Raw genomic sequence first — 13,458 nt, 5'->3', positions numbered from 1 at the left:
CAAGCATTTGTCCTCTTTAACGACAGTTACTATAGTGCCAAATCTTTTCGGCTTTCTTTCTCTCTCTCTCTCTCTCTCTCTCTCTCTCTCTCTCTCTCTCTCTCTCTCTCTCTCCCAGTTAAAAGCACATAGAAACCATTCCACGCAACACTCATCAGATGGGGTTTCTGTCGCATAATGCTCATAGTTTATTAGAAACATTTAGATGAATGCAAAGTTAATAATGAAAGGAAAATAAACCATTACTGTTTCCATAATAACTTAGATTGAAACTCACAAGTTAGCTCTGGACCATTCTTGGAGCAGATGAACAGATGGACTATGACTGCTCTGTCATGCTGATCCTTATGTGGGGGGTCTCACCAATTACCTCCCTCTTCCTGCTTTGGCCTTTGGGGAACGACCCATCCTGACTTTGCAGCATCATGCCTTCAGCTCGGCATGTGGCCTCTGCTGGCTTCTGTAGGAAGTTATTTTCTTCAATGATACTTCTATATTAGAGACCAAAGTAAATTAATGATTTCTGATTTTTTTTTTAATATCAGCAATATTACCATCATGATTCAAATGATAAATGGTTTCAGGGGGGATTGTTATTTCCTTCCTAAAAATTTTTAGTTGTATGTCTGTCCATGTTTATCTGTATATAGGCATGTGCACCTGCATGCGGGTGCTCAGGGATTGGGTTCTCTTGGAGACGGAGTTGCAGGCAGTCGGGAGTCACCCAGTGCAAGAGCAGTACATGATCTTAACTGCTGAACCATCTCTCTGACTCCTTTCTCTGAATTTCCTTTTGACCTGACAGAAATTCCATTTTCTTTGTGATGAGGGACTCTGGCAGGACACCAGGAGAGCCAATGCCTACCTTCCCCAATGTGTCCCTTCCACATTACCCAACACCCCATCAGTGATCTTTTTATCCTAAGCTCCCGTATCAGCGGTGGAAACCTCCACATTATTGTGTTATTTTTCTCAAAGGCCTGCAATCTCTATGAGATCTCTCCCAAATACCCCAGCCCACAGTGATCGCTTGCTTCCAACTCCTACTTACTGTCACAGAGTTTAATACTCAATTGGTCTCTAATTACAGTAATTAGAGTGTAAGCTGCTCAGAAGCGAGGATTTAGCCCAATACTAGGCCCAGAGGCAGCTTCAGTAAATGCTTGCTGAGTGATGGATTTGCATTTCTGGATGGTTTCCAGGCAGCAGGACAAACAAGTGAATTAACACTACCAGAGGGTGCTGTCCTTTTGGATTACTGAGCAAGCCCGCTGTCTAATGCCCCCTTTTTGCAGAGGCCACCACTGCCAGACAGCTGGGCAGCCAAGGTAGCACGGCTTAGATTCCAGATGTTCTCCAGTTCATTTCTGCTCATTGGAAGCGTACATGTGGGACTTGGGCTTACATGCTCTCATTTTCACATTTGAGACACCGGGAGGACCATCAGCATGGGGACAGATGTGTTGTTTCCACTTTGGTAACTTTCCTGTGAGACATTAAAAGAGAAGAGGGGATACTAGTGAAGAATTCCTGTGTTAGGTATTTATATAACTCTTTCCCTAAATTAGTTCAGAAACTGGATTGATATTTTAATCATAGTCTCTTGAGAGGGAAATTCAGCCGGGAAAATTGCTGGAGGTGACATGCCAATCTACATAGAAACCAAATGTGGTTTTGGAGACCACCATGGAAATAATAACTTCAGTCATTAAGTGGAGAAGAAGAAGGAGAAAGAAACTGGATAAGTTTTCCAGGATTGAGAAGTTATTTTTATTATAAACTAACCTGAAGGCAACCGTAGACTTTATTATTATTATAACATTTAAATTCGAATACCAATGGCGTTATCTCTTCGTGGTGATTACTTCTGGCAACAGCGGAGCAGGCAGTTGATGTGATGGATCATCTCGAGTCTTTGCTTTTAAGTTGCCATTTTCATAGTGCATAGGTGTCCAGTTATGTGGGCAAAGCTCAGCAAGGAACACATGGCACAATTCATGTCTTGATGAGGATACTCTCTCTTTCACCAGCTTGACTTCCAAAGTCTTGAATTCAAACAGTTGGCACAATCTCCATGGCTGGACTCAGTGGAAGGAACCGGATGTCCTCTTCATTTGTTTCCCCGAAGACCTGGACAGCCCCAAGTCTTTACAATGGTCTGCTGCTGGCACTCAAGTAGAGGTCTGGCATATGACCCGTGCTGGGCTCTGGGCAAGCCTGTTCTGCTTGGGAACTGTCATCAGATAGAAATCAATGATATAGTATGAACTGGAAATTGGTTTGTGCTTCTGAATTCTGGGGGGTAAAGGCTGATGCTGTGATAGTCGTGTGTACTTTTGACCCTTAGGTATTGTAGAGAAAAGAGAAAAGATGTGGGGATGAAATAATCAGTGATTGGCGGTGTTAAGTCTCTAGTCTAATTATACTGGCAGGCAGCCCAGGGCACAGCTGCCAGAGGCCCCTAGATTCCACCAGATCCCCAAACGCCGTCCCCTTTGCCTGTGACAGAGCCAGGGAAGGGGGAAAAAGTAGAGCCGAACTCTGGACCGAGGTTTGCCTGTGGAAGCAGCAGACTGAATTGATAATGGGAGAAAGTTTGTATTGTTAACTTTTATAAGGTGGCAGTGATTTCAGGAATTTTATAGCGTTGGCATTGATGTGGGCCTCACTTTCATCTGGTACTCATTGTTCATCCTGCTGGGTTGGGTAGCATTAGCTGAGCGGGACTCAAGATGAGAATTGGGAATGTCTGTAGCGTTGGCATGGATGTCTTGCCTTGTTTGAGCATCTGGGGACCACAGCAAGAGAACTTGCAAAAGCCCCGAGAGGTCGAACAGCCATCTCCTCGATATCAGGGGGAGTGGAGAAGAGATGCAAAGACCAGGATGTGGTTTTATGAAGAAGAGAGAATAATTTGGTGGCTTCTGCCCTTGATCCCTACTTGGGAAGTATGGCAACAGTGAGAGCAGACTATAGTTCCAGTTATCAGTTTCCCTAAACCAATGAGAGAAATAGTTCAAACATCAGGGACACTGGTGTCTCCAGGAAGCACAGTCTACCTACTTGCCTGGCTGGCTAGGGGAAAGCCATTTGATTTGTCTGAGTGGTAGTGGGCAGAGTTATTGCCTGAAGTTGAAAGTCTCTTTGAATTCCCCTTTCTTCTAAGAGGCTGGATGAGATGGCTTAGAATTTATGAAAAACAGAAAAACATCATTCCTGGCATTTGTCCACATTCTCCTTGGCCCCCCTTCTCCTTTTATGTCATTGAGTGTGGCTCTTCCTCCACTGGACTGTGGAGTCTGAAGGGAGCCCCGTGGCAGGTACAGTGCCAGTACCTGTTTTGAATCAAGTCATTTTTGGCTCACCCGCCACAGACAGCCATGGGGCCCACAGAATCTAGCAAAGGTGGAAATGGGGCTGCAAGCCCTCGGACTCAGCTGAGGAGTAGCTGGTGATGGTGGCAAGGATTTACTGAGTGTTTACTGTGTGCCAGCCACAGCTGGGAGGCTTTTACAGCTGCAACGTTATAGGACCCTCGCAGCAACCTGAGGAGGTTCCGGTTCTTCTCATTCAAGGAGTGAGGCAACCCAGGTCTCCAAAGTTTAATCTGCTCAAGATCACAGAGGGGCAGGGCCAGAATTTAGTTTCTGAAGCTCACATTTCCCATCATATTAAACCACCTCGAGAGGATTGCCCAAATAGGGAGAGAGGAGAGGGATGGTGGTAAACACTGTTTCCTGCCCATCCCTCCCCTGCGGCAATATAACTCAGGTTTAGTCATGAAGCCAGGCTTCGCTTCTCTCAGTAGACTGTGGATTTGAATGTCTTTGTGGTGTGTGTGTGTGTGTGTGTGTGTGTGTGCGTGCGTGTGTGTGTGTGTGTGTGTGTGTGTGTGTGTGGTTGAGTTTGTTTTAAAAATATTGAACAGTATAAATCTTGTAGAAAGAAATGAACAGCTTACCTTGTAGAACAGAGCTCAGGATATTTATTAGCTTTAAAATACACCTGAATCATCTTAGTCCTTCACAAAAACTGGTAAATGACATGATTTTGGAATACTTGTCAGCGAAAGATAGTGTTTTAGATTCGTAGATGAATTTCCCATACATTTGCATATTCTGTAATTGTTCATGGAAAGGAATAGCACATCAATATGACTGTTATTATGAGGTAGATGCAGAGTTAATAGGTACTAGGGTCAGGTGTTGGTGATTTACCATAACACCAATACTGTGTAACAAAAAGCTCATAGAACCTTGTGGCCACATAACACATTGGCATATAGGGCTAAACAGATCTACTGATCTTGGCTACACTATGTAGAGCTCGACTCACTTGAGTATGGTCTAGCCTGGTCTCAGGCAGGATGACTGGGGCAGGTCGGCTCCTCCACATCCCTTACCTTCCAATGTGCTGGGCTGGTTGGTTATGTTCAGTAGGCTACTGCAAAGGTATAAACTCTGCCCACAAGCTTTGAATAATCCAGTTAAGTCCCTTCCAACCTTTTGCTTGTCACAGGCCTGTTAATATCTCATTAGCTAAACCAAGCCACATGGCTAAGGCTTAGCATGTTTAATACACCCCTGCCATTAATTTCTTTGGAGAAGAACTGAAAGATAGCATGGCAAAAGAATGGGTACTAGCAAGGCTGGAGAGATGGATCAGCAGTTAAGAGCAGATACTGCTCTTGCGAAGGATGTGAGTTTAAGTCTCAGTACCCACATTGGATCTGTAACTCCAATTCCAAGGGATCTGACATCCTCTTGAACTCTGCTGTTACCTGCATTCATATGCCCATATATACATCATTAGCATTATAAAAATAAATCATTAATTAATAATAATGAATACCAAGAATGATGAACAATTCAGCCATTTTTTTTTCTTTCAATCTGTAGCATTTTCTCACTTTGCAGATAGAAAAACTGAGACTTCCATAGTTAGGTGGCCTCAAGACACAGAGGTATTAAGTTGCAGGGCTGGATTTGAAAGGATAGGTTTGCCTTCCTCAGGTCAGACGCTCTTAGTTATGCACAGTAAGTGAAGGTTTTAGAAACTGACTTTGCCTCCGACTCCTTTGCAGATATCAACAGTCCTTTCACTCCCTTCTGTACCTTTACAAACGGAGACAACATCTGCCTCTTGATAGTCCGTGATATGAACGCTACAAGGAGCTCTTAGCAACGTCTCTGAAAAGACATGATGATGAAAGATGTGCACAGACTTTTAATCACTGCCCTTCTTCATTTTGGATTTTTTCAGCTCCCTCTCACCTGTGGTAATTCAGAAATGTAGTATGTATAAAATCTGATGACTTTTCTTTTTCCTTTCTCCTATCATCCCAGCAGTTCCCCAGTCCATCCATATTAGCAGTATCTATCCATGAAAAAGATACCCTGTATAATTTACTCTTTGGAAAAAAAAAAGATAGCAGCATCCTTAAGCCAGTCTACAAGGATGTGCATTTTATCACTTGATAAAGGTGGGATTCTGAGCTGATTGGAAATCCAATCTCTTTATCAAATATTCTTTCTTTTCTTTAGTTTGGCCTTGAACATTTGATCTTACTTCTTCTACCTCCGAAGAGCTGGTACTGTGGGCATATGCTATTATATTTATCTTTCAAACACCCTTTCTGTGAGTGTCTTAATCTAGTTTTGCTGTACAACTTGCTTGCTACATTGTTATTCTTTTTTATTAAGCCAGTCTCCTGGTACATATTCTGAAGAAAGTTGGAAATCTTTTTATACTTCTGTTGACCCTAGAGGCAAAATAGGGTAAGCTTAGGCATATTAAGATATACCGCTTACCCAAAGTGTCTATCTGTCTTTCTTTCTTTCTTTCTTTCTTTCTTTCTTTCTTTCTTTCTTTCTCTCTCTCTCTCTCTCTCTCTCTCTCTCTCTCTCTCTCTCTCTCTCTCTCTTTCTCCTCCTCCTCCTTCTTCTTCTATTTCTTCTTCTTTCCTCTAGTTCTTCTATTTCTTCTTCTTCTTCTTCTTCTTCTTCTTCTTCTTCTTCTTCTTCTTCTTCTTCTTCATTTGTTTTTTGTTTTTTAAGACAGAGTTTCTCAGTGTAGTTTTGGTGCCTGTCCTGGATCTCACTCTGTAGACCAGGCTGGCCTCGAACTCACAGAGATCCGCCTGGCTCTGCCTCCCAAGTGCTGGGATTAAAGGTGTGTATTTCTAAAGAAGAAATCCACCATGTGGCACTTGTTTGTCTGGTCCTGTCCTGCACCACTGACAATATAATAGGGACAACTGTCTACTTCTTAGGGGAGGACAAATTTATCAAGCTTAGTGGACCACTGAGGATCCATCAGATCTTTGAGAGTGGTCTGTGCCTAAGGCAGTGTTGGGATCTCCTCTGAAATGCAGAGTTATTTGGAAGTGATAACTTAAAATGAAGGGATGCTGCCTGGGGAATGAGGGGGGAAAACAAGACTGATAAATTTCAGCCAGTGTACGACGATCGAGGCAATCTGAGAAATTCAATTCTGTGTCCTGATGGACATAATCATTCGGGGGGAACCCAAGTATGTTGCTGCACCTGCTCATCCGAGCTTCCCAGGTTGTGTAACACTGACCTGCGCTTGCACAGGACTCTCTACCCAATGAGGGCATGAGCTGTGTAAGCTTGACTGCTCTACTGTCTGAAGTGGCTCAATGTGTTGTACTTGGCACTCACTGAATGTCTGTTGGCCAAATGTACAGTAACCAACTACAGCTTCTGCTGTTTTCTTCTGCTGTTTTCTTCTCGCGGAAACTCTAGAGACACCCTTTACCTTAGGCAACAGGAGTGCCCCCAAGTTGAACAGTGTGGGAAGTAAGCAAAATACAATTTCAGTAGTTAATTGCATCCCAAAGGAAAGCTTACTAATTATGGCGATGAAGAAAGAACATGACTATTAAAGCCAAGGACTTTTCTTATTGTAGTTCTGGTTTTGATCTCGGTCACGTGACTCACTGGTAGTTTCTCAGCGTGTATAATCAGCATAACAAATGATATGATATATCTGAAAATGCCTCAGAAATAAAAGTTCCAAATTAAGTCCAGGTGTTATGATTATGTAAGAAACAAACTGCAGAAAGTAGCACCAGATAACTCAAGGAAATTAGACTCAAGCCAGAGCAGGGGGTGGATTTTTCCATCATGTATACAGCTCTAGCCCATCCGAAGGCGTGGCTAATACTTGGATGAAATTAATGAGTGATCCTCAACAGCAAGAGAATTATGAAAACAATCTGAGGTAATTAGTCCTCTTGTTTTATAAATGAAGATTTTTCACATTTGTTATGCAATTTATAGGAACTACATAAAGTGTTGAGTTGCTCAAGATGTACTTTAACTGAAGTAATAATGAATATAGTACTATTTGCTGATTCAGTGAAAATGTATACCCTAATTATGACACATATAATTTACATGAGGCAGAGTTCTTCTACTTATAAAACTTACCTTAGTGGTTCACAAGGCACAATCAACCTTTTCTCCTTCAAATGAAACTGAGCAACAAGCAAAAACAGTACTAACAGACAATAAGAGAGTCCTATTGGGAGTCTGAAGCAGAAGGATTGCCACAAATTGGAGCCTAACCTGGGCTGAAAATGAGTTCCTGGCCTACCTGAGATACATAACAAGACCCACTTTGAAACAAGCAAACAAAGCAATAAGTAGAATAAAATGGAACGAAAGGAAGAAAAAGGATAATCAGAAAAACAAAGGACCCCTTGGAAGAAGCTTCTAGTCGTGAAATTTAAAAGCCAAGATGAAGAGGAATCTTAAAGAATGGAGTCTGCTGCTTCAGAGGCTGGAATGTAGAACTGGGAGGCTGGATGACCATGGGGATGGCGACAATGACTTAGAAAATACTGGCTTGATACTCTGGATCTTAGCTACAGTTAGAAGTCCATTCCAAGTGCATGAAGGTGCTTTGGAATCCACCCTCAGAGTGCACAGAGATCAACAAGGACTCAGAAGGGATTAGAAAATGTCTCTGCTTAGGTTAAAATTAGCATGAATTTGACCTGCCCTCCTCAGTAGCTGGATGGAAACTCTCTTTGGTTAATATCCAGAAGTGAGGGTTTCTAAAACCTGAGACCAGATTTGGAAGATAAGAGGATTTATTCAGGAATTTAGCCTTTGTTCTTAGCCTTAAATTGTTATTGGAAATATTTACAAGACAGCAGAGTGGCATGTTTTGTTTGTGATGGTTTGTACTCCTTATTTATAAATGGAATACTTGCCATGGAAGACCCTTGATCTTACAGCCTTCTCCGAAAACGCATGCATTGTTAGAAACACCAGACATCTCAGTGTTTGACTTAGCACTGGAACGGGATCATGTTTAGCCACACTCACCCTTCTGTGCTTGCTCATTATTTATCCTGGACTTATCTCAAGAAATGGATTAAAGGAGAAGGCATGAACCTACAAGCAATACTTAACCTCAAATATTTGGTCTATGTCATCACATCTGAGTAGTTCAGAGTGTGCTTTAAAAAGACAAGCCAGGGAGTTTGGCTTCTCTTTGCCCCTCTGGAAGAGTCGATGTTGTTAAGACTTAGTATTAAGCCAGCGTCTCCACAGACTTAAGTCGCCCAGTGGTAGTCCTTTCTAAGTCTGCTTAAGTCAATACATAAACCATTGTCCTGTGGCATAGACCTGCCACTCCAAAAATTGAAAGCAAACCTCAAGAGAGACCTATAAATCAGGTTTTAAAAACATAATCGGTGTTTGTGAGTTTTGTAAGTTCAAATGTCCATGTGTGGTATTTAGTTACAGGGAGGTACCTCAAAAATATTAGAAGCATAATTTATGGGGTATCTCTCTGGCTTTTAGGAGACCTGTCAGTGCACAGTAGGCAGTTTGTTTACAAGGTGTCAGCTAGTCATTGATGTGGCCAGTCATCACAATAACAACAACAACTGCTAAAATTCTGTTGGCTGAGCTTAAAATAAGTTCCTTATGAATATTAGAAGTAATCATCATATAGATATAAATATTGGCAGTAATAATAAATCATATAAAGTAGGTGTTATTATGACCACCCATTCCACAGGCAAGGAAACTGAGGCTTATAGAGATTAACTAGTCTGCATTACACAAGGCCGGAGTTGAGCCCACATCTGTATGGTTTCAAAGCCCATCCTGTCACCCTGTGCTATTACTCTGTTGCTTATTAAACAGCCCCATATATTATGCTAGATTTTCAAAAATAATTCATTTGTCCTTGCTGCTGTCTTAAGACTTTTAAAATAGAAATGTAAACTTTCATTTTTAAATGAGTTTTACCCATATAAAGAAGTCACCCAAACAGTGCAGCAGATTCTCAAATGTTAACGGCCTACATAACTTCAGTGATCAAAACCAGGAAATTAATATTGGCACGATTCTATTCGTGGCCAACAAGCTTGATGCAAATTTTACCACTTCCCCCGCTGAATTCCCGGGTCTCAGCCAGGGTGACATGCTCTTGTCATGTCTCTTCCAAGACCAATCCGGTAGTGCATGACCTGGAGCACAAAGGCCTCCTTCCGTCTTTATCCCAGCTGCTTCACTTGCTCGGTGTCTGTCGCTGAAGTCCAGAACGCCTCCTCAGTCTTCCTCTGTCATCCATGACTCTTTAAAAAAATACTGGCCAGTTTTCGTTTGTTTGTTTGTTTGGTTTTGGGGTTTTTTTTGTTTTTCGTTTGTTTGTTTGTTTGTTTGTTTGTTTTTCGAGACAGGGTTTTGCGCCTTTCCTGGATCTCGCTCTGTAGACCAGGCTGGCCTTGAACTCACAGAGATCGCCTGCCTCTGCCTCCCGAGTGCTAGGATTAAAGGCGTGTGCCACCACCGCCCGGCCAGATTTTTTTTAAAAACAGTCTTTAAAATTTGGGTTCCTCTAAGGTTCCTTTGTGAATAAATTTGGGTCGTGCCTTTGTAAACTGCTCTCGAAGTCACATTGTGAGTTTCTTACTGTTTCATAGCGAGACGCGCCCAGTGTTAACTTGTCCAGCCTCGACTGACATTGACTGGGATCATTTGGTTAAAGTGACATCAGCCGGATTTCTCGACTGTAAAGCGTTTTCTCTGTAACTGGCTAGTTTTTGTTGGGAATACCTTTTGAGACCCTTCTAATTTTACCCTCCGATAATTCTTTCCTAACGTCATGATTGCTGTGGAGTATTTGAAGATACTGGCTTTCACCCTCATTATCACTTATTGGAACTCTATTGTCACAGAAAGCTTTCTCTTCTTTTTTTTTATTGCCTTTTGTAGTTATTTATAGGAGAAAAAAATCTAGATTTATATATTTGAGACAGGGTCTCACTATGGTACTCCTGGCTGACCTGGAACTTGCTATGTAAAACAGACTGGCCTCCAACTCACAGCGATCTGCTTGCCTCTGCCTCCAGAGTGCTGGGTTTAAGGCATGTACTACCATGCCTGGCAAAAATCATGGATATTTTTATTCTGTAACAGCCTATTTCTGACATTATTTTGTTTAAATCCCTCATATTCAGGATAAAATAACTCCTTCAAGTGATTCCTGTATCTTTTTGATAATTCCTCCATTATTTAAGTAGGTTTTGAGATTATAATTTTTTTTTTCCATCTCAGGTTTATTTTCAGTGTTTCACACAGAATATCTGTAATGTCAGTGATGCAGACACCAACAGGTTTCACATACTAAGTGCCGGACTTCCCTGGCAAATATTTTTCCAGACAAAAGAACCAAAGAAAACACAATTTCAGGAGATGGTCTCATCGCACTCCACCCGAAGTACAAAGTTGGCAGTGGTTAAAATGGGAGACACCATCAACCGAGACGGTGGCTTCTGAGCCTCCACACTCACCTGGTAAAGTGCCCAGAAACTGCAGAACACCAAACTACAAAATCCACTTTGGAAAAGGAAGTTAATTTTCTAATTTTTGCCTTAAGATCATTTTTAATTGCCTTAAAAAATCTGGTGAGTATCATGATGGAGGCGGGAAGAAGGGGCTGCAGTTTATAGGTTCAACCCGTCTGCAGAGAAGAAGGCTCCCATCAGAAGGCAAGAGAGAAGGCCAAGAGCAGGGATGTGTTATAAATAAGAGTCTTTCCTCAAGCTGGCCAGTGCTGGTTTCAGCTGCACCCATGGGAGACGTCCTCTCACAAACGGTTTGTTTATAGTGTCTTTTGTAAAATCGAGTTGACGACCTCCAGTGATTCTTCTTTTACTAAAACAATATCGTAAGAGTCCATGTATTTTTCTAAAAGCTCATCTACTCTATCATTCAGATATCCAATTTTCAGAATGTGTTCAACGTTGGCTTATGCCATCTGCCATCCTCAAGTCTCCCTGGGAGTCCCCCAGCAGAATGATGTTGCTGTTGTCTTTCAGCTGGCTGAAATAGTCTGTATTCTTCAAGGCACCATCGTGTTTGTTGAACACATGAATTAGTTCTCCTTTGAATCCTTTCAGCACTCCATTTTCATCAAAATCCATGAAGTTGGATACTACTTTGACATTTGAATGATAAACTCCAGCTTGACATATAACTTCTTCAAGCACGTCACCGATACCAGCCGAAAGTATGAACACAGGGATGCCGTGCTGTTGAAGTTTACCAAAGAAATTCTCATATCCTTCCTTGAGCATGACATCAGAGTCTGCCACAATCTCTTTAAGTTTGGCTTTTGGTATACCTTGTTCAACAAGCAAACCATGTGAGTTAGTATACCACTCTACCATGTAAGGGAACTTCTCTTCCACAGTGAGCTCAGGATCAACTTCAATAGCGTAATACCGCTCCTTCAGCTGCAGTAACTTTCTACGACATTCGTCTGTAACAAGTTTACAGTTGTCAATGATATTATGACATGTTGGGCATCTTTTTCCATTGTAGGAAAACCTACTTAGTGTCATATCAAAGTCTGTTATTATCTGGAGTTTGGCAGCTCCTCCTTTAATGAGGACCACAGATAATTTCTTCTACTCTTGTAGGGTTCTTGATGCGAACTGAGCTTTTCTGGAATTCTGGCATCATCTCGATGATCTTGGTCTTGCGGCCCGTCTTTCTCTTCAAGGTGAATATGTACTGGGCCAGCACCACGCCCGCCACCACCGCGCACACGCTGGCGCTCGCCACCGCGCCCACCCGCGCCACGGCCGTGCGCGGTCCATGGACAAGCCCGCGTGCCGCGCGGAAACCCCAAGACCCGCGGCTACGAGCCCAGGGGCGCGGCAGCACGCCGCACACCAGTCCGGAGCCCCGCCCCGCGCGGCCGAGATTATAATTTAATTAAAACATTTTTCCCTTTCCTCCCTCTAAACCTCCTACATCCCCCTCCCTGCTCTCTTTCAAATTTATGGCCTCTTTTTTTTTTTTTTAACTAATTATTATTGCATGCATATATGTATATACATAAATATTCCTAAATATAACCTGTTGAGTCCACATAATGTTACTTGTGTGTATGTTTTCAGGGATGACTCTTTGGCACTGGGGAAGATCACTTCTTCCACGCCTAGCTTTCCTCAGCTGCCTATAGTTATTTATGTAGGCTTGAAGCCTCGTGGGCTTTTCTCTGTCCAGTTTGGTATGTTCATTGGTGTCATACTTGTTCAGTTCATGTTTGAGCAGTCATGTTGGTGAGACTTCATGGGTGTAGCTTCTGATATCACTAGGAGACAAAATCTCACAGAAAATTTCTGGAGGCCAGGCAGTGGTGGCGCACGCCTTTAATCCCACCACTCGGGAGGCAGAGCCAGGCGGATCTCTGTGAGTTCGAGGCCAGCCTGGTCTACAGAGTGAGATCCAGGACAGGCACCAAAACGACACACAGAAACCCTGTCTCGAAAAACCAAAAAGAAAAAAAAAGGAAAAAAAAAAAGAAAGAAAGAAAGAAAATTTCTTGATCCTCTGGGTCTTACAATTTTTCACTACCCCCTCTTCGGCAGCGTTACCTGAGCCTTGGGAGCATGAGTGTTTTGAAGATATATCCATTAGGAATAGGCTTCACAACTCTGCATTTTGATTGGTTGCGGTTTTCTGTAGTGGTCTCCATCGGTTGCAAAGAGATTATGTACATTTTGTTAATTTCTTCAGCCTTTTCCCTTTTCCACAAGCATTATATCCTACTAAGCACAGCATGTGTCATAGAATACTTATTGTTTTATTCACAGCTGCATAGCGCTTTGTTGACAGTATGTCTGTATGAGGTAGAGTTTATTCACCTACTCTCACGAATATCTGAGCTGTTTCCAACCAGTACTGCAAAGAATAAATTGAGTATGTATTTTTGGAAATGTATCTTCAAAGGAGATTCCTAGAGGTGGGATTGCTCATTTTGAAGGTGAGTATGTGAATCGTTTTGTTAGTCACTACCAAATTCCCCTCAGAAAGGGCTATGCCAGCCTGCATCTGTCTCTACCAGCCATACGTGAGCACACCTGCTTCTCTTTAACCTTGCCAATAGAATGTGTTCTCATAC

General features: G+C 42.3%; 1 pseudogene; it reads right to left on the bottom strand.

The window, feature by feature from the left end:
- Positions 1-11,043: 11,043 nt before the first annotated feature.
- LOC131918288 (cytosolic 5'-nucleotidase 3A-like) lies at positions 11,044-12,195 on the bottom strand (annotated as a pseudogene).
- Between the last annotated feature and the right edge of the window lie 1,263 nt (positions 12,196-13,458).

Source organism: Peromyscus eremicus, chromosome 8b (assembly GCF_949786415.1).
Source record: "Peromyscus eremicus chromosome 8b, PerEre_H2_v1, whole genome shotgun sequence".
Taxonomy (NCBI): domain Eukaryota; kingdom Metazoa; phylum Chordata; class Mammalia; order Rodentia; family Cricetidae; genus Peromyscus; species Peromyscus eremicus.
The sequence above is the reverse complement of the archived record's forward strand: the minus strand, read 5'-3'. Positions and strand labels throughout refer to the sequence as shown.